Genomic DNA, 27,717 nt, shown 5'->3' on the forward strand with positions numbered 1-27,717 from the left:
GGGATGCGAGCATAAACTCTTTATGTGTAACTGATGGTACTTAATTGGGCAATACCAAATCGTGGAGAAGAATTTATTGGTGACCTTGTCTCCTACAGAACTTTCAGAGTATTCAGAAATGAGCCTAATATTCAGATTTTGGGAATCCTTAAAGCTTGGATTGACAGGATTAAATTCATACTTTATATTGTGTGTGTGTGTGTGTGTTTTTTCATTGCAGAGTTTCCCATTTCTTTATTTATTGATGGTCTCGCAAATGTTATTTGGAAACTGATATGCAGTGAGCATAAATATTTTCAATATCTTGGCAGACCGCTTAAGCAGCTGTGGGCAACCTGTCAGGCATCCTAGTAACTAGTTAGGGGCAAAACTGACCTACGAAATAATAGTTTGCTGGATAATCTTGTGGTGATCTCCCACTTTTCCTGTAACCTTGGTTTCCTTATTTCTTTTACTGACCTAGCTCATGGAGATGTGGTCTCAGTGTGGGGGGGAGGAACTCTCTGAAATGTTTTGTTACCTCAAAGATAAAACTGTTCAAAATATATACACTTTTGTGATTGCATTTTCCGTTCATTGCAAAGTCCTGTATATAGCTTGAACACCAAATTGAAAATAAAACAATAGAAAGCAGCCTTGCTCAGAGTCTTTTAAAGGCTTTTTAATAGTTAATGAGATTTTGCCCCATACCCTCATGAGTTTCATTTAGTTCTGAAATAAAAATTTATGGCTCTTCCCTCAGCTGAGCTGATACTAGTTTCAGGGTGGAATTGAGTTCACACCTGCTCTAGCATAAAAAGAAGCCTCTCTGTGACTTCTGGAAAATGTTTGCAGAGTAGAATGAGAGAACTCACTATGCCTACAATCCTAACCACAGAGTGATGGTCTTTGCAAACACTAAGGAAGCTGCTTCGTAAATTGGCTCTAATTTGCTAAGATCTTCCATTTCTAGCCCTCCCTCAGTTACCCATGTTCCTCAAGGTGAGATATGGTTGTGGAAACGCAGTTGGTTTGCATAGGCAGTGGATCTGCATTAACACTGTAAAGTGTACATATGGGAAAATCTTTGCATTTGCTAGGCCATTTAGCTGTTCAAGACATGGTCCGTTAGTCCGGCAAAGTACAATGGCTTTTCTGAGTACTCTAGTTAAGGGGCAGGATGTGTAAAGCAGTGTACACTTAGGCGGATAATTAATAATTAGTGTAAGCTTGTAAGGCTGTAATATAATATATAAATTTAAGCACCTGTTAAAGTTTTATCAGAGCAGATCACCTTTCCTTACTACGAGGGAGTATTCCTCCCTAGAGACAAAGAAAGTGCTCCCAGTGAAGGCAAAAATCTTAATGACCAAGGGAGGGCTGGTTTTTATATCAAGGGCAGTTTTCCAAGGTCATTGTGATTAGGTAACGTATTTCAGCGGTCACGTTTAAATAGCGTTCCTATACAATATTATTTTGTATGCGTTTGACTGCAGATGACAAAACGCGGTTTAGAAAAAATGTTTGGGCGCGTTCTGATGTTTGGAGAGCCCGAGAAGCTACCCCCTCCTACCTCCACATCATCCCCCCTGCCAAACAGTGAGGGTCGTTCATTTCATAACGTCATAACAATATTCAGAAGGAGAGCCTTTTCTAGAGGCTAAGTTGGACGGAGTAGAGAAGATAAAATGTAGATCTCATGTGCTGTCTTTGGCTTGGTTGTATCGCGAGTGGTTTTGACACCTCATATCCTAGCTCTCTTGATTTTCAGACAGAGAGGAAGTACTCCCTTACGGCAGGGAGGGAAAAGGCAAATCACATATCTGTGAAAGCAAAACAGAATATCTTACTGCTTTACAAGTTTGATTGGCTTCTTGATAAATAAAATTAACGTGTCATCAGCATGTCTGCCATCGTATGGTCCTCAGTTATATGTATTTTTTTAACCATCCATATAAATTTTAGCTGTCCTAGAAGCCAACCAAACGTCAGCACTCACGTTAGTCTTTGGTTCATTCATTCATTCATCCAGAAAGTACTTGTGGAAAATCTGTGCCCTGCAGGCCCCTGTTAGGTACCAGAGAGTGACATTGCCACTTTCTTGCTTTCAGTGTGGCCCACAGTCTAAGGAAGGAGTCAGATGGGTAACAGATGATTTTAAGTCAGGGCATTAGGGAACTGATCAATGTGTTCACAGGGTGCTGTTGGATTACATGTCTAGGATACCAACCATCAGTTTCCTTGTAGTAATGGCTGAGATGTTTTGGTGCTCATGGTATACCAAGCATCCACGAATACTTTACACTCACAACCTTGTTTCTTTCTTAGGCATTGTCATTGCCGTGTTACAGGGGCAGGTGCCGTTGAGGATCAGAGGGATTAGGTTACCTGCCTGGTGTTGTGCAGTGAGAAGGGGCAGAGCCCAGATCCCAAGCTCTATATGCTGGACTCCAAAGCCCTTGTTCTCAACCGCCCCGCACTGCCTCACTTGTAGAGAGCATGGCAAGAATTCCCTGGGGTGCGATCGCAGTTAAGTGTGTGTTCAGCTGCAACTAATGGAATACCTGATCATAGTAACCTCATCATCAAACAAACATGGCTTTTCCATCACTTAAGGGGATGTCTGCAGGTGGGAGTTGCCTATGTGGATTCAGCAAATTAGTGTTGCCATCTTTGCTTTCTGCCCTCCTCAGCATGCTGATTTTTAATTCTTCATCTTTTTCTCTCATCTTGCATTTCTTGCAAGACGGCTGCTGAACCCCAGACACCATGTCAGAGTTCCTGATAGGAAGTTGGAGAGGCAGAGGTTAGAGTAGCATCGATACCCACTTGTATCGCATTCCATCAGCGGGGAAACTAGCATCCCCAGAAACCAGTGGCCTTGAGCAGGATTTTGTTAACATCTTATTGGTCAGATCTCGAACAGACATTTACTCATAGCTGCAAGGGAAGCTGGGAAAGTGAACTTTTACAGTGTTAGTTGGCACTAGGACTCAAGAGGCAGGCAAGAGAGAAGGGCATTGGAAATGGTTATTGGATGAATCGATATGAATTTTGTTATATTAGAAGTGATACTGCATGAGTGGGTAGTGCCGTCTTACTGGATGAGTTGCAACTATCCGTGTAAAAAGAAAACTGTCAGTTGAGAGAAAGGCAGAGAGGTGTAGGAGCTAGAGGATGTCACAGGAAGCCCAGAACTGAAGAGGTTCTGTAAGACTGAGACATAGTTCCATAGGGTCCGCCGAGGAAGGGATGACACGGAAGCTGGGTTAGAATTCTCACCTCAAAAAAATGAAGGGGATTTCTTGAATGGTAGGGGGAGGAAGTTGGATTTTCACTGAAGCATGTAGTGAAAATCCAACTTAAAATCTACTTAAGGGTTGATTTTAAATAGTGGGATAACATGATTGATTTATGGTTTAGGATAGTCACTCGTAACACTGTGAATAGGCGGCAACACGACAGGCAGGGAGATTACTCAGGAGGAATTAAAGCAATTCCAAGAGGAAAAGACGAGAGATTGGACCAAATCAGGAACAATGGGGATGAAGAGGAGGATATGAATTCGAGCGATATTAAATGGAAGGAAATGGTTGGACTCAGTAACTGATGGATAAAGGAAGAGTCATCCTTGGCTTCTTGATGTCTGGCTTGGGCCAGCAGGTGGATGGCGGTGCCATTCACTGAGATGTGGAATACGGGAGGAAAAGCAGATTATGGGGGATTAAGATGGTAAGTTCAGTTTGGGACACGCTGAATATTTGAGATGTCTGTGAGTGACTTGATTTGTGGTTCTGGCCGGGGATTGCAGATTTGGCATACAGTATTCCGTATTTGGTAGTTGAAGTCATGGGAATGGATAAGTTACCAGAGAGAGAGAGAAAAGGGAACCTATTTTCTGATTAATCATTTTGCTTTCTAAAGATCTTAAATTGAAGGGGGAAAAGCCTCCATCTCATCTTTTTCTTCCCTAAAAACTTAGTATCTTTAAGAAAGCTGGATAATTCTTGATTTGATCACATAATCATTTCAGTGGTATATTTAATCACCCATCTGTAACACATTTATAAATTCTTTCTTCCTTTCTTCCTCCCTTCCTCCCTTCCTTTCCTCCTTCCCGTCCTTCCTTCCCTCCCTCCCTTCCCCTTCCTTTTTCCCTTCTGTTCCTCCACTAAGGTAGATTGGAATGAAACTCTTTGTCTCAGAACATTAATTTATCCACCATTTGGGAAGACATCGTAGACTCTTAAAAGTGGAATAGAACTTAGAGCTCTCCTTGTGTTCTTTCTCATTTACATCGGCTTCCCTCCCAATATAGGAATCCTTCCAGATGAAGCCCTAGCAAAGTTGTTGGCACACATGACACTCTGACTAATGTATAAGTGAATGGACCCCAGCAGGCATTCCTTCCTCTGCCTGGGCACTCACTGCATTGGGGAAGCCACTCCTGACAAGGCAATTTATTGCATTGTGACAGCTCTGACTTTCTGCAACTGTCAGCTCGGGACACTTAAGTTTCTCCTCCAGAGCTACCTGGGATTGTGTCTTTTCTCTCTGCACATGTTTCCCAGGATGATAATTCTTGCTTCCTTCCAAAGTGTCGTTGGAAAACATGTAACATATCACAGAGCGTGGTTTAACCATGCCTTGTATTCCTGGTCACCGTCCTCTGTGTGTGTTCTGGTTGGTCTCTTTCCCTCTCCAAGTGGTGAATCCAGGACTTACCTCAGTATTCCTGGTCTGGGTTAATCAGTTTGTTTGTTTGTTTATTTATTTATTTATTTACTTACTTATTTATTTATTTATTTATTGCTGTGTTGGGTCTTCGTTTCTGTGCGAGGGCTTTCTCTAGTTGTGGCAAGCGGGGGCCGCTCTTCATCGCGGTGCGCGGGCCTCTCATCATCGCGGCCTCTCCCGTTGCAGAGCACAGGCTCCAGACGCGCAGGCTCAGTAGTTGTGGCTCACGGGCCTAGTTGCTCCGCGGCATGTGGGATCCTCCCAGACCAGGGCTCGAACCCGTGTCCCCTGCATTGGCAGGCAGACTCCCAACCACTGCGCCACCAGGGAGGCCCCTCAGTTGATTTTTAGTATTAACGCAGTCTAAGGTTTCACTTACCCATGTTTTGGCATTGACTGAACATTGAGCTCCCGGTCCACTAAAATTATTGTTTTTAATATCAATTGCTTTCTCATCAGGTCTTCCACTTCCTTATGTAGAATAGGACTTTGTATTAATCCTCACTTATTAGATATCTTCTCGTTGGTTTTGGTCTGCAAATGTGCCCTCTGTCCGTCCTTTCGCTCTGTGGATCCAAGAAGCTGTATTGTGTGATACTTAAGCAGTGTGCACTCTTGGGCTTAATCCTGACTGTACCCTTTCCACAAGGTTTCCTCACTTCTATGTTGAGGATAATTAATGGAGCCTTTTCTGTAATTGTGGATCCTTGTCTTTACCGTCAATATTCTGCCCTCTGGAGAGGAAGCTTAAGACAGATAGTTCTTCTGTGACCAACGGAAGAAGCAAATGCGGTTCTTTAGTTGTGTGATCAACCAAATTTACCAGGTGATAAATAGGATGTAAAGAAGCAACTAACTGATAATCATTAACTGGCTACTTTGTTGGGCCTTATGAGCAAAGAACTCAAACAAACAAAACAAACAACGACAAAAATCTTAAGATTACCTGGACAAAAGTCCTAGGTGTCTCTTCACCTACATCTAGTATTAAAACAGAAAATTACAAGATGATCCAAATGCTGATTATAGGAGCTGAAGGTTAAATGAATATTTGGGTTAATTCTGAAGATAAATTGAGAGGTAATTGTTTCCTTTATGGGGAGTTTTCCAGAGGATGCCTTTAAGACTATGAAGATTAGACTCACGACAACTTTTCAGGAACACAGTTCTTGCGACAAACAAGATCCCTGGAGAGCCATGTGTGAGCTCCCAGGGAGTTTAAGAACAGGGTCCTAACTGCAGGGTAATAACCTGATGGCTTGGCATACGCAGAGAGAGGGAACAGATTAGCATCCATCAACTTGTTTTGTAAACGAGCAGTGGTACCTCATACAAGGACTAGATCGACCTGAACCAAAGTTTGATCAACCTGACTTGATTTCATAATAAATGTCATAATGGTGACAAGTCTTCAGGGACGTTAGTACACTGTTTGCAATTGTGGACGTTTTTGTGGACGAACCATGCTTTGACTTCCTCCGATCATGTCCGTGAGAAGTACCAATGCTTCATTAACAAAAGCCAACCCGTCTTGGTTCATCACACCAGTGTGTAGGACTTCTGTAGCTTCAAGCCCCCAAAGTCCTTCCATGTACCTGGCTTCTGTTCTGGTCACTTCCTTGTGTGTGGATTTTGATCTGGTGCCATTGGAAGCCCGCCATTTCGAGAGTGAAACTTTGAGATTTTATTGTGTCTGATTACTTGTAAGACCTGAGAGCTTCTTTCATTAGCTAGGAAACATTCAAATTTTCTCTGAAGCTTTTAAAGCCACCATGACCTCCTACGTGGTGTTTTTGCTTTGGCAACCATTGCCAATGCTGTGTCTCAAAAGAGGCGAGACTTGGGGCTATTGATTTTCAGAAGCTGATGGGGCTGTAGAACTTATTCAGCTGCTACCCTTTTCTAAACCAAAGTAAGGTTATATTTTTCGCTTTCATAGACAGACAAATTAAGATCTTTAAAATAATACCTACTTCCCCTTTCCTTTCTTCTTCAGATAATCCGCAGCAAAATCTTATTAGTTTCCTGTACAACTGCCTTGTTTTAAAAATCAAATTGAAGACCAACTTGATTCTGCCTGCAGAGCAAAGCTATCTGCCTTTTTAGGAAATCTGGATGGTTAAATTGGAAGCATGTTCTGCACATGGTTTAGCAGTTAGTAGCCTGGAAAATGACCCAATAGCCAAGATAGGTTTTTGTTTTTTTTTTAAATTTTCATTGTAAGTGCTTGTTTAAAGTTTAAGCCTGTAATTGACTGTTTTGCACATTGTTCATTGTTAATTCTTTTCAGGCTATTATAGTTTTTGTAAATACATTGCCTGCTAAGTTGTGTCAGTGGAGGAACATTAGTGCTATAAGAAAATCCAGTTAAATGTGGTGCTTAAAAGCATTACCAATTAGACTGGATTGGCGTGATTCCTTAGTGATCCTAGGAAAGTCACTTTCTATTTGTGCAAATTTCTACTTATTTAAAATGGGTATGAGTATATATATATATATATATATATATATATATATATATTTTAACTAAAGAGCAGCACATAAGTTCAAAGTATGTTGTGGCCTGCTGAAGAGTTTCTACTGATGGTGGCTACATTACTCAGTATTGTTATTTGGCTCCCTTAATATGTTCCACGTTGGAGGGGCAAAATCCTATTTTGCAGTTTTATCATATTTATCAGCTGGTATCTATCAGGTAGCTCAGGCTGTTTTACTTTGTAAAGTTTATGTTTGAGAAATGCTTTTTAATGCATATATCACATGCAGTTTGCTCCATTTAGATGGGTATGCTAAGCAAAACAAGGGACTTCCTGATATTCATTCTTTCATTTTTTAGTTTAGAAGAAATGAACATCACTTGAAACTACAGGTACAAGCTAATACTGGCTGATGATTAAAGGTTATAAAAATTGCAATGGAAAAGGGGTTCCATTGTGCCTATCAGGTGGTAAGGACCACTAGAATATGGACATGATGGAAAATAATGTGGAGATAAACGTGATTTATCTGTGTATAGTATAGAAAGAAAAATTATGGTGGGGAATGCACTGAATGTAGCTTAAGCTATTTATCATTATGTACAAGTGGAAACTGACATGAAACTCCTCTTGATTAAGTTTTATGTGAAACAAAGGGTGTGATTGGAAGTATAGAATTGGAGAGTATTTTCAGAATATGATGATAATCCAGCTAGAGGTTTCAGCAAGTCTGGTCAAACTAGAGAAGGGAAAGAAAAAGCATGGAAGCTTGATTTGGTGTTATGCAAATTTGTGACACATGTAGGAGTTTGGACCTAACGGATTGTTGCGCTAGATTTGGTCATCAAATGATGCTTTTCATAGCAAATATTATCTGAGCCATTGATTTAAACTCTGAAGAATGCAGGAGATGTGTAGGCAGAACTGCAACCTTTCTGTCTCTTGAAACAAAATTTAACAGTCAGCCTTGAATTTTAGACACTATAAAGCAGAATGAGAAAAAGAAGGGGGTAAGTAGTGAAAGAATAAAAGTGGGAAAAGGCATGCGTATTCAGAGATATAATTCAGCAAGTAGATGCCCCAAAGTTAATGCTGCTTATAAACACGCTACAAGAATATTCCAGTTATCAGGCTAACACGATTAGAAACTAAAGAGCACAAAGCAATTATTTATTAAGAAAGAGGCACAGTTGGCATCGAGTGTTATAGAGGAGGAGACTGGTGTGATTACAGGAAGATGTTAAGAATATAAAAAAAATCTCCAAATTAAGAGTGAAAAAAAGGAAGAGAGATTACCTATGAGATGATGATAAATAATAATGAGTTATTTCTGAGAGCACCTACAGAACAGGAGATCTGAAAAGTGGTTTGTCAAGCCTCGAAGAGATAAAAAGGGTAATTTATTGACAGGCAGTGGAGTCACTGCTAAAAAATAAATGAATTTTTCACCTCAGTGTTCACAAAGGAGGATGGGGGACAGATGCCAGAAACAGACATAAATTTCCCAGGGGAGAATGAAGAAATACAAAAGAAAGCAGAATCATGCCAGAACAGGTGATCAAGGGGTGAGAAGAAAAACTAATAAAACCCCAAAAGCTTAGCAGTAGTCACCTGAAAATCTAGAAAAAGTTAAAAGAATGGAGAAGAAGCTGGGGAGGAGAGAAAAGACAATTAACTGTGTTTCTTAGAATGGTTGAAGATAATTTTGTGGATTTGTTTTATGTAGTTAATACATTAGACTAGCCTTTTTGAAATTTACCCTTCAAGGAAATAAGCTAGTTGACTTTAAACATTTTAAGTGGTCTGTGAATAACCAAGACATCTTTTTTGTCCCTTAAGTCCTCAGTTTTTTTTAAGAGTTACCCCGGTATGCCCAGTGTTTAATGTTTAAGTATTTGTTAAGTGTTTATTGAACTTTATTATTGTTTCCAGGGTATTCACTGAGCCATTGATTTGGCCAGTGTTTATTGGATATTCCTTAGTGCCAGGCAGTGTGCTAGATCTTGGAACACAGCACCGAAAAAGACAGACATGCTCTTAGGGTCTTTGAAGTTATTGCATCCTCACTTCTATAAGCCACCCTACCTCATGCCAGGTAAAGAAAGGTCATTGATTTCACTTTGCTATCATTCCCCGTCTTTCTTTTGCCTGGCTTCTTGATGGAGAGTGTCTGGAGAAGAGTAGCCTCTATTTTTGCTGGTCTGTTTGCTGTGCTGGGCTGTTCCCAGTGTGGGTTTTCGCTTCCTTTCCTAGATCTTAGATGTGGATCTTTTCCCAAGCTCACTCATCTCCCCAGTGCTCCAAACCAGACTCCTTGCTTTGGCTCCCTACTGGCTGCCCATGTATGAATGACTTCCTCTGCTGTTTTTGGGATTCACAGAGTACTTGCCTTGGGCAGGTGAAAGGCTATACTTTCAAATGTACTTTTTTCCTTTCTCCATTTTTCCCCTGCTCCTGCATTTCGACCCTATGGTATACACACCTCCCATCCCAGGCTGACGGTCTTCCCTCTGGACTACCTCTTTCCCTGCTCTTTACCTCCATAAGCCAAGATGTTCCCAGAATTCATCTTTCTTTGCTTTGTGGGCAGATTACTTGAAGACACTCATTAATGCAAATACTGTTGTGAGGAGGGCTTCACTGTGGTCATTTCTTCCCACCTTTTGATACATTGCTTTAGCGGCTACCTAAGAATGGGTGGGATAGGAGAGATGTTTCAGGGACATTATTTCCGAGCATGTGGGAGAGGGACAAAGAACCTTTTTCATCTACTGCACAGTTTTGTCCTACAGGACCTCGTTCCCATGGCCAAACATCTTCTAAAAGTAATCTCCAGTGCCACCTTTACTATCAGAACTGTAGGTGGTGGTCTTTGGTTGCAACAGCGCCTCTATGAGTTCTTGATTCTCATGTGTAATTTAGGTGTCTCTAAAAGCTGGTAAATTTGACGTCATCCCTAGATGGATCCACTTAGCTACATCACTATTTCTTTTGTTGTATTTTCATCTTTTATATAGAGCCAGTTCGGTTTAATTGGTTATTTCCCCGGGAATAGCTCATTTGCTGGGGATGTTAGCATTGGGTGACTCTGCCGTCTCATTGCGGGGGAGACTGACATGCATGAGATGACTGTGTATATAGCGATCCCGACCCCTCCGCAAGTACTATGTTACTAATGAGACAGTAGAAGCAAGAGCTGGGCAGAGAATGCCAGAAAGAAGCTTTGGCACCTCTTGGTCTATATTTACTTTGAATGTTATTTTATCCCACTATTTCTTAATGTCCTTATATATCGGATACAAAAGAAAATCTGATGAATGGCTGACGCCCATGGCCTCTGAACGCCGTAAGGAAATAGGACCACATCTTGTAGATCTTCACCCTTGCCATACATCTGAGCTACCTCTTGGCCAGTCACATAATACAGATGCCTGGGCTGCTTCTACAGACATTTTATATTTGGAGGTCTGGGCTGGGATCCAAGCATCTAACTTAAACGTGCATTTGATGACTCTGGTGTCCTGCCAGGTTGAGGGATCTCTGACCTACACGTCTCTTCAAAGAACTGTCATTTTCGTTTTCAAAACTGTTCATTTTCCTTGAACTGAGTACTTATTTTTAAATCCTTCTATTTCTTCTTTGCTCAGTAAAAGTGAGTCATCACCTACTTAGCACCTAACTATTTACCATCAAGATATTTTTATGCCCTAAATTAATAACTTTTTTAGGTCAAAGAAGATGGTTAATTTTTGACGTGTTAAAATTGTGCATACTTCCGAAAGGGCTGAAATGATCTCTATTTTTTATTTGTCCATCAAATCGATAGGCTTACTTTGAGGGCCCTAAAGGTTTGCCTCTGTAACAATGATGTAAATGGCAGACATTCATTTTGTAGATTCCCAGTTAAACATTATGTATATGCAGTGGCAATGATTTTCCTTGCAGGAAAAATGTTAACGGATTTTTACTAATTTAGAGGAAAGACAAGCCAAATTAGAAGAAAGTCAGCACTATAAATATTTCAAGAAGAATATCCATTTATTATTTCTTATAATATACAGCTAAGACTAAGTGACACTGAAGAAGGAAGCTTTGCCTTATGCAGAACAATTAGGGAAATAGCTAAGAATGTGGTGAAATTAGCCTCAAAATTGGAGTATGTTCTTCTCAAGTACTTGGGTGATTTTGTTATATGTTGTAATATTACCTCTGCCATCTTGTATGACTTATCATACACAGTATTTTTTTAAGGCTACCTGTGCAATAAAAGAAATAAGCCCGTGTTGCTGTAGTTTGATTTTATGAGTTACTGTTGTTGGTTCCCCCCCCCCCCCCCAGAATCTGTGAAATGATGCAGTGGATAACTAGGATATTTTGTTATCTGTTCTATCCATTCTGGAATGATACGGCTGTTTTTGTCTGATTTGGGTTTTTTTATTTACTTTTGGCTGTGTCGGGTCTTAGTTGTGGCATGCGGGATCTTTCTTTGTTGCAGCGGACGGGCTTCTCTCTAGTTGTGGTGCACGGGCTCAGTTATCGTGGCACACGGGCTCAGTAGTCGTGGCGCACGGGCTCAGTAATTGTGGCGCACTTGCTCAGTAGTTGTGGTGCACGGGCTCAGTAGTTGTGGCGCACAGGCTCAGTAATTGTGGTGCACGGGCTCAGTAGTTGTGGCACACAGGCTCAGTAATTGTGGCGCACGGGCTTAGTTGCCCCACAACATGTGGGATCTTAGTTCCCTGATGGGATTGAACCCCCATCCTCTGCATTGGCAGGCGGATTCTTAACCACTGGACCACCAGGGAAGTCCCCTGATTTGGGTTTTTCTTAACACATGTAATGCCTTGATCACATTATGGAGACCTGACCCCTGGCTGCTCAGAGCCATAGACTCGTAGCCTGTCCTATGAGGCTCTCCCAGCTAACCTGTTGGCCACTGTCGTAGATAGACTTTTGTGCTTCTGTTGAATTCTGTGTATTTCATTTAATAAAATTAAAATGCAGAGAGAAAACCAGATAAAGACGTCTGTGTTTTGTAACATGTGGCTTAAAGAAAATGTATGGAATTTAGGTATTTGTTTTTGCATGTATCATAGTATATATTCCCTTTTACCATCAAAATGATTAGCACCTATTTTATTTAGAATTTTTGGCAAGTTGAAAATATAACCTTTAGAGAGAATTCAAGTTCTTATATTTGAATGAATAAAGTAGTTAAGTCATTAATCATGTGAAATTATTTCTCAGGATATTAATAATCATCGCTTTACCCGTGAACTTCTTTTCTAATCATAGAATTTTGATTGGTGAAGTTTTATTTGGAGGTATATCCCACTGTTAACAGGCCCAAAATACCTATGGACTCAACAAATGTATTGATTGATTGGATTTTAAATTACATTGCTTGTAAGTTTATTTGACTTGTATCATATGTACTGATTTGTACGTAACAGTTGCTCTGGATAGAGATGTGCTTCTACGGGTCTTTCGTGTTATTAGTGTTCAGTCTTTAATTCATTCATTAATTCATTCATCACATATTTATTGAGCATGAACTTTGTGCCAAATATTTGGCATGTGTTGGGGCTGGAGATATACCCTTGAATACCGCATACTTGGAGTTACTTTCTGTCTAGTGGGAAACACAGGAGATAAACAGGCCAAGAGATATACAGGGTCCTGTGAGAGTTCCTAAAAGGGAGGGACAGACCCCAGAGGAAGTAGACGTCTAAGTTCACCTGTGAAGGTCAGGAGGAGACATTAGGGCAAACGGAACTGGTGTGGGAACAAGATGAGGCTTGTTGGAGGCCTAGGGAGTGACACCTGCAGAAGGTTAGAAGGGAGAGGACTGGGCATCTCTTTTCCAAGCACTGAAGAGGGAGGGTGTGAGGAAAAGGTTCTCTATGTTCAGCTTCTGAAGGAACCTTACAAGCTGTGTTCAGCACGTGTCATTCATTCAGCAGATATGTGCCAGGCACTTGCGATACATCTGGAAACAAAGGAGAAAACTACCCCCTGCCCTCGTGGAGTTTTTGTTCAAGTGGAGAGAGACAAAGGCTAGATGCATAGCTAGTGGTTTTGAAAATGGCCCAGAAGCATGTGTGGCCCAAATGGTCACAGTGTCAGCATTTGCCAGTGTCATCGAGCCAAATCAAAGGCTATTTGATAAAAATAACTTTGCAGTCATTTCCAGCTCTGGTGTGATGACTGCAGATAGATGTATTGTTAACTCAGTACACTTACAGGAAAAGTTGGAAGTTACCTGTAATTTGTATTTATGATCACTCACCTCTTGCCAGGTATTGGGCTAAGCAAAGAGCATACCACGCTTGAGGGCAAGTCCTGAAGTTCACTGCAATTGGTATTTCTAGTTGATCAGATAGATATTCCTGAAGAGTACAGGGCTTTTCTGTAATGTCAGATGAGGGTATCTGAGGGGTGATCAGAACACATTACCAGAACCAGGATTCTTCCTTGGAGCATTTGATAATATCGCTACACAGAAAAATTGATTTTTTTTTCTTACTCTGAAAACAAACAAAAATTCTACGTAGTGGTTGAAACTAGACATTTGCTAATCACTCAAAGTTAATTATTAAAAATAAGTAAGTTTGAGGGACTTCCCTGGTGGTACAGTGGTTAAGAATCCGCCTGCCAACGCAGGGTGCACGGGTTCAATCCCTGGTCCGGGAAGATCCCACATGCCACAGAGCAACTAAGCCAGTGCGCCACAACTACTGAGCCTGTGCTCTAGAGCCTGTGAGCCACAACTACTGAAGCCCGGGCGCCTAGAGCCCGTGCTCTGCAACAAGAGAAGCCACCGCAGTAAGAAGCCCGCACACTGCAACGAAGAGTAGCCCCCCCTCGCTGCAACCAGAGAAAGCCTGTGCACAGCAACGAAGACCCAACACAGCCAAAAAAAATATTAAATAAGTAACTAAATTTATTTAAAAAAAATAATAATCCCTTTAAAAAAATAAGTAAGTTTTATTACGATGAACACTATTTTGGTGAAATTAACAACTTTAGCCGAGAGGCTATCGGAAGTCAGTGTGTAGAAGGAGAAATACAGTTAAGCAGAGTGAATGAAGAAAGATTTGTTTGAATTTGCTGTACAGTTGCAAGCACATTGAATGAAACCATTTGATGCGTGAGAGGTATTTGAAAAAAATTAGTGTAGTCTGGCAATCTGAGCCTGTTTTTGTTTTATTTCCTTTAGAATAAAAGTTGTAAGTGGGTAGGAATTATGCCTTTAAATGTTAACCTATAAAGGACTGGAAAACTACTCAAGGGTAACAGCTGAAGAGGAAATGGCTCTGTCAGCGTCATGCACATGGGTGATTGGGCACATAAGGGACACAAGCAGGGCGAAAGGTGCAGAGGGAAGAGGTCATAAAACGAGGAGGCTTGTTTGGAACTAAAATATAATAGCAAAAGCAAAAAAGCCTTGGGAACCACCGAGGTGATATATTTTTCCTCTTAACATAACACAGATACGTGCAGTTGAAAATGTGTGGTGCTTCTTGTATAGATGTTGCTGTCATCAGCAGCACACACAGTTGGATATATTTGGAGAAACATTTAATCTCATGGTTCTCCGTTCTTTGTCCGTGCCACCAAAGGCATGCATTTTCAAAACAGTCCAGATTTAGGTCCAGTCTTTGTATCTGTTATACAAATATACAGCTTCCTTGACACATAAGAGCAAATTAAATCCATGCTCCATCAGCACTAAATTCTAAATAATGACCGTGACCTTTGTCCAACAATGTCCATAATGCTTATTTGCTAATGTCCATAAACGTTCATCAATATCCTAATGTGGTAACAATAGCCACTCGATATTTTGCTCTTACTCTGTGTCAAACACTGTGCTGTTGTTTGCAGATTTTATCTTACAGCGTCCCTTTGTGAACAGTATGTATTGTCCTCAGTTTACGAATGAGGAAAGTGAAAGACAGTGAGGTTAAAATTCCCCCAGATGGAGGGCACACTGCTAGTTGGTTAGTGGTATGATTGTGATTTGCACATGGTCTTGCCAGGCTCCGAAGCATGTATTCTAACCAGCAGACCCAACTGCTTCCCTGGACAGTGCAGGTAGATGTGACAGGTCAAAAGTATTCCAAGTAAATGTAAGATACAGAAAGCCAGGGTTTAAGGACCACACTAATGACTGCTGTACCTTTTTTTTTTTTTTTTTTTTTTACCATTTTAACACAACGTTAAACCATAATAATAAAGAAAAGAACCTTACAAGAAGAATGATCCAGGGTTGCGAAAGTCAAGGGAAAATGTCACCATCATTATTTTTTAATAAGGGATGAGTGAAGCTGATGGGCGTAGGACCTGTTGCTTTATGAATAGGAACGCCTGTCTCTGGTAAGGACCTGGATTTGCCAAGTGCACGGCTGGCCTGGAATTAGACTCCCCTGTGGCATTCAGGTCAGCGTTTACACCCAAGTAGTTTACGATCTTGGACAAATTTAAGCAAAATAGTATGCAAGCACTTAGGAACAATTTAGAGAACCAGAATCCAAGCAGAATCAGAGTAACGAATGTTCTCAGTGGGGAGGCCTGAGGGAATAGTGGTAGAGTCCTAGAATTTTTGGAGAGATATCAGACTTAGAAATGAGTTGTTTGATTTGAGGTAGTTGATCTTAGAATATCTGCCACTCATCTTTAACTGGCTGCTGCTTCTCCTCCCGTATTAGAAGAAAACGTGGCCCTTCTTCATTCTCTTGATGACCCTCAGCATTTGCATCTTTCAGCTTATTTTAACTTGCTAGTCCTGGAATCTTTTTCCAGAAATCTTTTCTGTTCCATCTTCTTTCATCTTCTCTTCCCTTCCTGACTCCTTTTCCTTCTGCATATAAAAGTGAAAATGGATCTTTCGTTCTCTGGCAGCAGTTGTCAGAGTGTGGTCCATAGACCACATATGCCAAGTCTCTTGGGGTCAAGTTCACATTGGGACACACTTCAGGTCTACGAATCAGCACCTCAGTCGGGTGTAGTTGAAGAGCTTTCCTGAAACTATCTAGGTAGTTAGTTTGACATCGAAGGTAGCACAGCTTCAAATTCCTTGTTTTTTCCCTAGCCTATTCTTTCTGCCTTTTGAAACCCACCTCCTTCAACGTGCACAATGTCAAAATCTGTGAACTCTGTCTCTGTTTTTCTCAGTGATTTTTTCCTTTATGAGCTGTTTTCCTCTTTTATCTTTATAGATATAGGCATGGGAAGAGCTTGGAATTTGGGGTTAGAGTGGGCTTTGATTTCCAGCTTCATGGCTTAGTGCCTGTGTGATACAGGACCACTCATTTGTCTCTGGTAGGATGTCTGTCTTCGAGGTTGGCATGGCTAGCAAGTGGCATTTTTGATTTGAAAGCCCAAAAGTAGTTGTTTTTTGCTCTGAGTCTGCCTCTCCCAGTGCCCTGGTGGAGAATTTGGGAATTACACCCTTTGCTGGGTTTATGGCTGCTGGGTGAGAGAGCCATAAGATGAACTGCCTGCCCCACACACCCACGGTCCTTTCCTGCAACAAATCATGGGCGGTTTGGCATGGCAAGTCCTGGAAGAGAGAAATCCCCTCTAGTGAGCCAGAAAATGCAACAGGATCTGTCTGAGATTGCTAGAGATAGGTGTGTGATCCACTTTACCCCCTGCCAGAAAAAGATTTTTTCCTTGACAGCTGGAGAGGTCAAAGGTCTAAAACCATGGATACGGGGAGATGAATGGTGTAATATTAATATTATGTGAATTATATAGCTTGTAACATTTAAGGTCAACATGTCTATAATTTCCTCTGTCTGGGAACCCCCAGCCAGCCATGCGTAGAGAGGAATTCCAATCACAGGAGTCTTCAACTCCAAGGAGACAGGTAGCCATTACCTGCCTGTGAGCAGCTGTGCCATCCAAGATTTAATAGTCTGTGATAGATCAGGTCAACAAACAGGGGAATCTGCAGGCTTGGGGAGTGGGGGACTAAATCACCTGGATTGAGGAAGGCTTACTGATGAGCCAGTCAGGTAAATGGGTTTTTCAGGAATCATCCTGGAAGAGATGGACGTCACCTCTTGAGTGAGAGCAATATGAGGGTCTAGTATGTCACCTGTTACTAAGAAAGGGTTCATGTTTTGTCCTAAGCCAGGGTATATGAAGTATAGTCATTCATGTTGTGCAGAAATGTCACAGGACTTGCAGCTTTGGGACTTTCAAAGGAAGGGATGGAGTAGACTCCGTGAGATGTGTGGTGCTGGTGTGGTGTGTGGTCCAGGGCTTGGGTCAGAGGGCCTCAGCCCCCATGGGAGGTTGTTTCATTTGGGACAACCCTGCCAAGGATTCATTTCATTATATGCTTTCTATGGGCCTTTCATGGTTCTTGTTTTCTTATTTTGACCATGAATATATTTACTGATTTTTAAAATCTCCAGCACTGTAGCTTTTCATTGATAAAATGTTTAATATCCTTATTTTTTACAGTTCTTTTTAAAATTAGCTTTTAACTTTTTTCCATGACTGTTTCTTTTCTATATGTTTTCTACTTTTATATTGTCTGTTTTTATCTGATTAAGGTGTTGCTCTATACTTTCCCTTCTTCCCCTGGGTAGACCTATCATTGATTTACCAAAATAGCTCTCCACTATGAATCAGAAGGCTCACAGGGTATAATCTGCTAGGTTATAAGGCTCAAACTAAGGGAACAAGATTGTTTCTTGACACCAAACATTATTCATCCTCTTAATTTCGAGCCTTGTAGCTTGAAATCCATGGTCTGTGATGAAATGGAAGCAATTTCTCTGAGCCTTACTACTCTCATCTTAAAAATGAAGATGATGAGATCTACCTCAGAGCCTTGTAATGAAGATTAAATGAGATAGATGCATCTAGCACAGGAGCTAGAAATACGAGATGCTTAATAAATGTAATTTCATTTCTTTTTCAATTTCTGTAAAACTCCAGGGAACATTAGTAAATGTCTAGGTATAAAAAGAAGAAGATGATGAGTTTGGTGTGAAGTTTGAGGTACTTTTAAGCCATTCAAGTGAAGATATCAAGTAGGCAGTTGGAGTTATGGGTATAAAGCTCAGAAAAGTCTGAGCAAAAGGTCTTCAGCTGAAGGGGTCTTCAACATATAGAGGCAAGTTGAAGATAGAAGGTTGCGTATGGAGTCTCAAGTGACAAGGAAACCTAGGGCCTCACAACTGAAGGATTGTCAACATTTAAAGTCTTTTGGGTGAGAATAAAGTAGAACCCCCCAGGAGTAGGAGAAAAGGGAAATGTGTTGTCGTGGAAACTGTGTCACGCGTTTTTTTTTTTAAATTAATTAATTAATTTTTTGGCTGTGTTGGATCTTCATTGCTGCGTGCAGGCTTTCTCTAGTTGCGGCGAGTGGGGGCTACTCTTCCTTGCAGTGCACGGGCTTCTCATTGCTGTTGTTTCTCCTGTTGTGGAGCACGGGTTCTAGGCGTGTGGGCTTCAGTAGTTGTGGCACACGGCCTTCAGTAGTTGTGGCACACGGGCTTCAGTAGTTGTGGCTATGGAGCACAGGTTTAGTAGTTGTGGAACATGGGTTTAGCTGCTCTGTGCCATGTGGGATCTTCCCGGACCAGGGCTTGAACCCATGTCCCGTGTATTGGCAGGCGGATTCTCAACCACTGCGCCACCAGGGAAGTCCCCGCATGTTTTTAAGGAAGGGATAAGAGTGTCTTTCTGACCACCAAGGAAGATGAGAACTGAACATTGTCTGTTGGCTTTAACTTCTTAGTGGTCATGGTTGACAGTTCCCAAGGGTTTTCTTGGAGGAATCATGGGGTCAGAAGACTCCACTCCCTATTCCCACAGAACTGAGATATCTTTCCTCTGACCTGGCCAAATATTCAACTTTTATACTTCTAATGTGATTTTTTCTTTATTTATAATGATAGTTGTTTGTACTTAGCCTCGTTCCCATAATAAATTATCAGTTTCCTGAAAGCAGAGGTCATGCAAAGTACCATATAAATTACACCTAGTAAGTATTTAACAGTTCAGTCTCAGAATCGTGGGTTCTCCCAGAACAAGGCATGTTTCTTTGTCTGTTCATCCATCCATCCATCCATCCATTCACTGAAGAGTGCTTTATTTACCAACTCCATACCACGTGCCAGGCACTATTTTAGGCTATGTGAATATAGTGGTGAACAAAAGATATTCCTTTTATGCATGAAACTTACATTGTGGTGGAGACATGATAAAGAATAAATACGTATTCTGAGTGCCTTTAATGTCTTGTTTCTCACAACAACCACATGGCATAGATATTATACTCATCTTATTTTTTTTTGATGAGAAAATGGAGGCACCGAAATATTCAGTAACTTGCCAGGGTCATCAGTTCAGTAGAGGTGGATCTGGGATTCACACTCAGGCATTTTGACTCCCAAATGCATGCTGTTAATCACCCCACTGCACTGCAAAATGTTTGGCATAGAGTAAACTATTATTATTGTTATTAATACTAATGTTAGTAATTATTCCTCAGCATAGGGATCTTTTATCCCAATTCAGATAAGGAAACAGATCCCACCTAATTATTGGCAAAACTAAATTCAGAAGCCACATTTCCATGTTCCCAATCCAATGTTTTTCCCTCATACAGTACCTCTCCTTTAAGGGAGGGAGTCTGGAGGGGTGAAGAGGTAGAAGAAGGGTGGAAGGATGAAGGAATGGGCAAAGAGAAAGAAGGATGTGTGGAAGAGATGTAGGAACGAATTAAACCTGTTTGATTTGGGATTTTTGATGCTAACAAACTATGTCTCATTTTTCAGGTTTTTTCCCTATATTCTCAAGAGGAAATATCCTTAAAATAAGAATATTTCCATGCAAAATAATCATATTCCATTTCATAGACTAGCAAAAGATTTCAGGAGCTAGGAGACCCTAGCTAGTTAAAAGTAAAAGACTATATTTTGGTAAGGACATTATTACTGGCATTTATATTGTGAAGGCATTGGTTGGAAGATACACTAGAAGTTTTGTTTACCAACAGCCAAGTCTTTGAGGAGCGTATGTATGTGCGTGTGTGTGTGTGCACACGTGTGCACAATGTATATTGGAGTACGTACTTATTTTATAAAATCCTGGTAATGTTGAATTTACTTTGTGTATATGTTTTGGGGGAGAGGATGCTGAAACATTTTTCGGTGATGGGAAAGTTTTTGTACTTCTGTGCATGGCTGCTCTAATATCAGGCACCATATTTAAGCATCACAAATATACACTAAGCAAGGGACAGATGCACAAGGAATTTAAGCAGAGTTTTTCTAAATGGCAAATAATTAGAGGGGAACAGATGCCTATGGGCAGCAAAGGATGAAATGAGGTACCAGGAATTTTAAAAGGGAGATGGAAATACATATGTACAATGTAGTTGCTCTCAAGGATGTTTAAGCCTAGAGGCTGTTCTTTCCCGAAGTTCTCTGTTTTTTGTGGGTTTTGACATTAAATTTTGTTCTCTCTTTACCTATATTCCCCAAAGAAATAGATCATGCTAATCATTCCAAAGTGGAACAGATTTTCTTTCGAACCTCAGTTTTGGATGACTTTGTGGGTTGCATCTCTTTCTTCTCTCTCCCCAGGGCCGTGTCTTTTCACAGGACTGCCAGGATATGACATTTCTCACAGTGTCACTCCTCATTATTTATTATTTATTCCCCATCTACTTCCAAAAGGGTTTTTAGCTAGCCTACCAATGAAGGACGCCTACAAATGTGATTTTTTTCCTTGATGTGCCTTTTAAAAAGGATGGACACACCCTCCTTTGGAACAATCCCGCTGTCCAGTGGGTTGTTGTGTCCATCTGAGAACTCTTCTGCATAGTCCTGAGGGTTGAAAAGGAAACAGATCTCCAAGAATAAAGTAGAGAAGAGCATGAGGCATTTCCCATCTTCCTGTAGAGTGGGAGTTTAAACAGCAGGGGCGCCGAGCAGAGCCATTCAGCAGCCCAGCAAAGCTGAGCGGTATCACCTGATCATGACCCTTCAGGTTTGAAATTTACCTGTTGTGCTCATTGTAACAAAAGAAATGAAATCTCTGTAATTATATTGGAAGGGGGAGGAGATCATGTTTTTTAGTTCCTTTGATCTTGAGCTAGAATAGACTCTGCTTTTGGAAATTTAATTTGAAGGAATCCAACGTACACATCTGCTTTTTGTACCGCAAGTTCTATTGAGCTTGAAAATAGAAATTTATTAATGCAAATGTGTAGAGACTGTTCCTTGAGGAAAAACAAATATGCGTTCAAAACACAAGGTGATCCTTTCTACATAGCTATGGAAGATTTTAATAAATACGTTCTCTGTGTTTCTTCTAGAGTTCAGGGATGAGGTTCCTTGTTAACAAGGACCAAGCGTTGAAATTACAGGATGCATTGGGGAACAGAAAGATTCATGATGACTTCAATATTTAAAAGTTTCCGAAGGACAAATTAGATGGTTAAGAGATGAGAAGCAGACTGAATCCTCAAAAGAAAAAAAAAAACAAAAACCAAAAATAAGTGCGTCATCAAACCATTTTGAGAACATGTTTGAATTGATGGTAGGGTCCATGCTAAGAGACAAAGCTTTCATTTCAACGAATCCAATCTGCCTAGTGTTCTGGAAAATTGCCTTTGCCTGTAAATGGAATGGCATGCAGATTTTAGGTAGGACACTTTCTCACCCAACTTAGCCTGTACTCTTTATTTTCGTACCATTATATGAAACTGCACATAAATGACACTTGACTTAATCCTTAGAGTGGCTGAATTGCATGGTCTATTTTGATTAACTTTTTCTTGTTCTCAGTGTAAATTTTCCAGTAAAGACTAAAATGTCATGAGCATTTTGGGACATAAATCCCTTAAGCTATTTTGCAGTCATATAGTTGTCCTTTGTAGGGTTTGAGTGCTTTCCTAAACTCCTTCTCATCTCCAAATGGGCAAAATAAATTATAAATTGTTGAGAGCATTCAATCACTGGATGAGCAGTCATCTCCTAAAGCTGGGGAAAGTATCCTTTTTCAGTTCTTTGAGTAAATGGAGGTGATTTCTTATAATATTTGTGCTCTATAACAGATCTCAAAAACTTGGTTATAAATTACCCAGGTTTAAGCAGGAGTTCATGATTAAAGACTATATTGAATTAATAAAACCAGTCTTTCTTTTTCTGGTGTGATGTAAAGAGATATTTTTTTCAAAGGTGGTAGGTAGGTGGGCTTCAGTGCATTCTGTTGGTTACTTGTTACTTTCTTCCCCACTGAGTTTTTTGTTTGTTTGTGTGTGTGCTTCTTCTAAGGAACGGAAAGGTGAAAAGCCACAAAAAGTTAGGCTGGGAATTAGGAATTCTGAGTTTAAAACAGGGAGCCTATCCTAACTTGTTGTGTCTGAGTTGGTTTTTCAGTTGTATTGCCAGGATAGCCCGTGACCCTTGCAAATGTACAATTTCATTTGGGTTCAGTGATTCCTGTATGAGTCTGTGACATAGGACGCCAAAGGCCACAGGGATTATTTAATACACAAAATGTTAGGACAAAGTTGGCTCCCCAGAGTCTTTTGAGTAACAAGGATTTCATCTGAACCCCTTTTGGGGGGGACCACGGAAAGTACTGCTCCGCACTTCCAGTGAATCAGTTTCTAACATTTACATCAAAGGGTGACTTTGTCCAGCTCCCCACATCTCCCTTCCTCAGAGGCGGGAGACCCCCAAACAAAATTTCTATGTCTAATGGCAGACAGTTGGGGTGCTGTAACCAAGCAGTCACCCTTAAAAATTAATGAGCTTAATGATGGATCGGAGAAGCGATCGTGATGGTGGTCGGGGAGGGAGGGGCCGTGGGGATGGCAGAAGGAAGAAGGCTGGACTCCTCGTAAGTGACAATGATGGGAGCCCCTGTCCTTATCTCCCCTCCCCAGTCTCCCGTCCCCCTCCCTCCCCCCCGGTCGCCAGCCCTTCCACGCTCCTCTCTTCACGGGAGCCACAGCAGATAGAAAGACAGGGCGATTATGAAGATGTCAGTTGGAGCGTAGGCAGGCGAGAGGGGAGCAGCGCTCCAGATGAGGTCCGGGGGGAGCCGAGGAGGGTCACTCATGGACGACCGTGTGTGTGTGTCTGACAGACTGTGAAATGGTGCGTTGTTGCACGGCTGCGCTGCACCTGGGCCCTTCATCTGTGATTGATTGGTTTGGTCATGTGTAATGGTCCCATCTGCTCTGTGTTGTTTTTCTTTTTTTACTTATAAACACCGTTCCCAGCGGCTGAGAGAGGATGAGCTATGTTTTGTCATCTTCACTTACACTTTAGCTCAAAAAAGTGGTCAAGTAGGTAAGCTCTAAAGTCTATCCAAGTAATGTAGCAGCAAAGTCTGGGTTTCCCCCTTTGCTTGGTGTGTGTGTGTGTGTGTGTGTGTGTGTGTGGTGTGTGCGCGCGCGCATGTGTGTGCGCCTTCCTGCGCACGCGTGTGTGCCTGGAGTTTTCATGCTGCCTGTTAATATCCGAATAGTTCATGAACCACGGAAGACCAAAAAATCGCAGAAATGATTTGCACAAATCTGTGACTCTTACTGCAGCGGGGAGTTGGTTTTTTTTTTTTTTTTTTTTTGTAACAGAGCCAATACTTAATTAAAACCGCTGACATCATGGTGTTATAATTAAGCGTGGCATTAATTAAGCTGGAATAACGATTTTTTTTTATTAAGAGCTGCTTCTATTGTATAAGACCGTTATCGGCTAAAACCAAAATAATTTTAAAGCAAAAATGAATTCCCTCTAAACGAGCCCTTTTCAACTTCCCCAAAGTCCGGCCTCAGGACTGTCGTCATCAGGGCTGTGTGTGTGTGTGTGTGTGTGTGTGTGTGTGTGTCTGTCTGTGTGTGTGTGTCTGTGTGTTGGGTGGTGTTGGGATGGGGGACGAGTGCAAGTGAAATTTGTTTTTTTTCACCCAAAAATGCTGATCGGCTCCTGGCATTCTGATGGCTAATTATGCATCGGAGAGCTTCGACAGCTGCATTCATCATCATAAAATGTAATAATTAATGACATTCCAACAAAGAAAAATATGCAAATGAGGACTCATTAGCATTTTCATATTCAGCTTTGATAATGCTTTTGCTGACAAGGTTGTAATTAATGAAAATTCATGTCGCAGTCAGGAGATTGGATCGGTTTCATTCCGCTCACAATTCCCAAATGCTTGCATTATGGAAAATCGGCAGCTCTGCCAACTTTTCAGGGAAGAAAAAAACACACACACACACTAAAAGCACCAGATGCAAATTAATGGTAGGGAGCCTTTAACTCTTTAAACCACCCCCCTAAATTTCCATCATAGGAAACATGTGATGAGTTTTAGCCTGAGAAGTAGATTCTTTTTTTTTTTTTTAATAACAGCCCTGAAATTACTTTTATTTGTGACCCAAGTATGAGAATTTCTGGCAAACTTTTTTTTGTAATATTAAGGAAAAAACCCTCTACCTTTCCCCCTCTTTTCTTTTCCCTTTCAAGACTCTTTAAATTTACGTAGTAAAACACGTTAGGACAGCCAAGCCCCAGCGTGTTGCGTTCTGTCCTCTAGCTGGCAAATTTACGGCACGACAGTTTATTCATCCTCATGCTTTTCGGAGACACCTCATCACGTACTTGTGCTTCGATCTTCCGGTGCCTCCCTCCGTGTGCTACCCATAAGGTCGAAAGAAAAGCAAGTATTCTGTTTGTCTATTCAGGGTGAGTTTTTTTTTTTCTTTTTTGGACCATGTTTGTTTTTTTTTTTTTTCTGTGCTTTTTCTTTTTAATCTATTCCCTTTATGGTTTAATGTAAGATTTTGGGAATGTGCCCATCATTCTCTCACTTAACACTTCTGGTTTAGTGTTGGGCTTCAAACATAATTTTAAGAGACACTGTACAATCCAAATGGATACCCAGAAACCCCAGAACCAGAGATATCGACAAGCATTCAGTACAGAGAGCTATTAATTTATAAACCCTCTGTGTGTTGCTTTCAGAATGTGTGACTGGAGATTGGCAAATAACCACTTTGTGCCAACCTGGTACCATGATTTGTCAGACTAGCCTAAAGTTAAACCGAAACTTCTATCTCACTCTTGACATTAGAAAGAAAAAAACCTAAACAGAGTTCTGACTGGATGTAAGATTTGATCTTCAGGTTAAAAAATGATTATTACTACGTCAGATCTTTTTGCTGAGGCAGATGTTTAAAAAAAAAAAAAAAGGTTTGTATAAGGATTAAAAGAAAGGTTTGCATAAGGGGAGAATGAAAGCATATTTCTTTAAAAATTGTCAAGTTAATAAGCATTTTTACTCTCAAATAATATAAAACCACTTCAGGCAGTTCCTAAGATGCAGTTTCCTGTTTATTTAAAGTTATAATTCCCCAAGTTGCTAGCCCAGCATAAAGAAAGAATATAAATATGCCTTGTTAGGGGAAGGTAGAAACTTTGATATGCTAGGTTTTATTTTTTAGAGTATCTCAGTGAAATAGTATCATGAGTTATTTAATGAGAATTTTAAAGTGAATCTTTTTTTCCTATTATGCAATTAAGAATGACTAGATTTTTATTCCTTATTAATCTTTTAGAGATCTGAGAAACAGAATTTTATTTCAATTTCTTGCTTTTTCCAACTTTCGTTTTGTCACAGTTTGTACATGAATGTGTGTGTGTACACACATGTTGTGTAAATGTGTGTGTGTCAGTATCTGGAGATTATGGTGAGTGAGTCTGTCCCCTTTCCTTTAAAATCTATTGTGTTAAAACAGCAGGCAGAAGAAGGTTTTTTTTTCTTTTAGTTTCCTTGTTTTTGATGCAGGCAAACTGCCCATCCAGATGGTAGAATTTCACCTGTAAGCAATCTGAAACGATAGGTTAATTCTGACATTTTATAGAACTTTCTTATTTTCTTTTCGTACAGTACAACTGAGTGCAGAGTAGCTTACTCAAGATGATGTTTCCTCACCCTCCCACCCCCATTTTTCTTTTAAAGTGCTTCCTGCTGTGATTGGTTCTCCCCCTGCCCCAAATCAGTATTTTGGGCTCAATTAAAATCTGTGGCTTTAGGCACTTTGCTGCTATTGTCAAAACCACATCTGATGAAATCTTTGACCGCTTTTAATATGTGTAAATGAGGAATTGATGGGAGAAGTAAAGGATCAAGTGTCGATCAGCAGGTTAGTGGTGGAGAAGCAGATCATTTTAATTGTAGAAGCTCCACGATCCACTGGCTTTGATAAATTCACTGTTAGTTTTCTCCTCCCACCAAATTTACAACTCCTACCTTTCTCAGTAATGCCCAGCCTGGTGTCAGCAACCGGAATCCTGAAATTTGGTTTTGTTTTCAGTGTGGCTAGCTTCTGGTGGCTTCTCTGCCTGAGCAAACTGGAGATGCTTTGAAATGATTTGTTGACCTGTTATCAAGGAATCCCATTATTTCTCAAAGCAGGTTTTGGGGGTGTTTACACAGTAGAGCATGAAAGGCAAAGGGAGTATTGGAGATTGTTTTCAGTCATAGTCATTGTAATTGTACTGTGTTTACAAGTTACTTTTGAACGCTATCCTCTTGTTTTTATTTCTAGAAAAATCCTTTGTTTGCAAACATTATTTCCCGAGTTGTTTACATACTAAAGATGGCTCTAGGGGCATCTTCCCTGGTTTATTCCCTTGGGAGAACATTTTTGAAAGTGCTCCACTAAGATTATACCTGTTCAAATTTGGGACCCTAGTCGTGGTACTGTTGGCTGCTTTTTCTGTTTCCTGTTTTGCAGATGTTAATTCCTTTGGGTAATTTTTTTTAAGTGATGAGATTTTCACTGTCCAGCAGCAAGCCACGTTTCCTGGAGTTATTGAACTCTGAAATAGGAAACCTGTGGGTGGTGATCAGTTGTACCCTCCCCAGAAGCTATTGCCTCAATCAGGGAGAATTACTGCTCCATGACTGAGAATTTTAAAGGAGTTGTTTCACTAAAACATCCACAAGTTTTCTTTCAGGTATTGCAACAAAATTCACATTTGTTTGTGGCCCGTGAAGCCAGGATTCCTGGCAGGATTCTCATCCAGTTGCTTCTCCTATTTCCCTTGCAAACTTTCCCATTGGTTGGGGTCTGTGGAGAGATTTCAGTGGCTGGCTGGTGGAAATGTTTAGGAGAACATTTGCGTATCAAAGCAGCCTAGATATTTGCAAAAAAAAAAATGTTTATTTGAGAAAAAAAGAATCCATTTAGGATTAGGAAGTCACTGCTTTAAACATTTTAAAAGCATTTGTGATTTCCCGGAGTATATTATTCATGAGCAAGGCCTAACCTGACATTCAGGGGTCATGCCCGCATCCATATTTTTAAAAAGCTTATAAGATAATGAACATTTTGCTTAACGATTAAGATCTGTACCTATGTGTGGTATAAAAATTCCCCCCAAATTAAAGGACACAAATATATCCAAAAATTGTTTATGACTTAGTGAACCTATGAAACAAAAGATGTAGGGAAAGGGCCTCACTCTTTGCC

The 27,717-nt window shown here is 40.6% G+C and overlaps 1 protein-coding gene across 13 annotated transcripts in view; it reads left to right on the forward strand.

Moving 5' to 3' along the window:
- The window catches only part of TCF4 (transcription factor 4), a 354,962-nt gene that overhangs the window by 132,926 nt on the left and 194,319 nt on the right, over positions 1 to 27,717 (forward strand). Inside the window, exon 1 of one of the 13 annotated variants that reach the window (XM_082353730.1) lies at positions 24,907 to 24,925. The exons of the other annotated variants lie outside the window; for them this stretch is intronic. The gene's annotated coding sequence lies outside the window, so the exon portion shown is untranslated. Of the gene's footprint in view, positions 1 to 24,906; positions 24,926 to 27,717 lie in introns of those variants that run through there. 13 annotated transcript variants of the gene reach the window in all.

Source organism: Balaenoptera borealis, assembly GCF_965194805.1.
Source record: "Balaenoptera borealis genome assembly, chromosome: 14".
Taxonomy (NCBI): domain Eukaryota; kingdom Metazoa; phylum Chordata; class Mammalia; order Artiodactyla; family Balaenopteridae; genus Balaenoptera; species Balaenoptera borealis.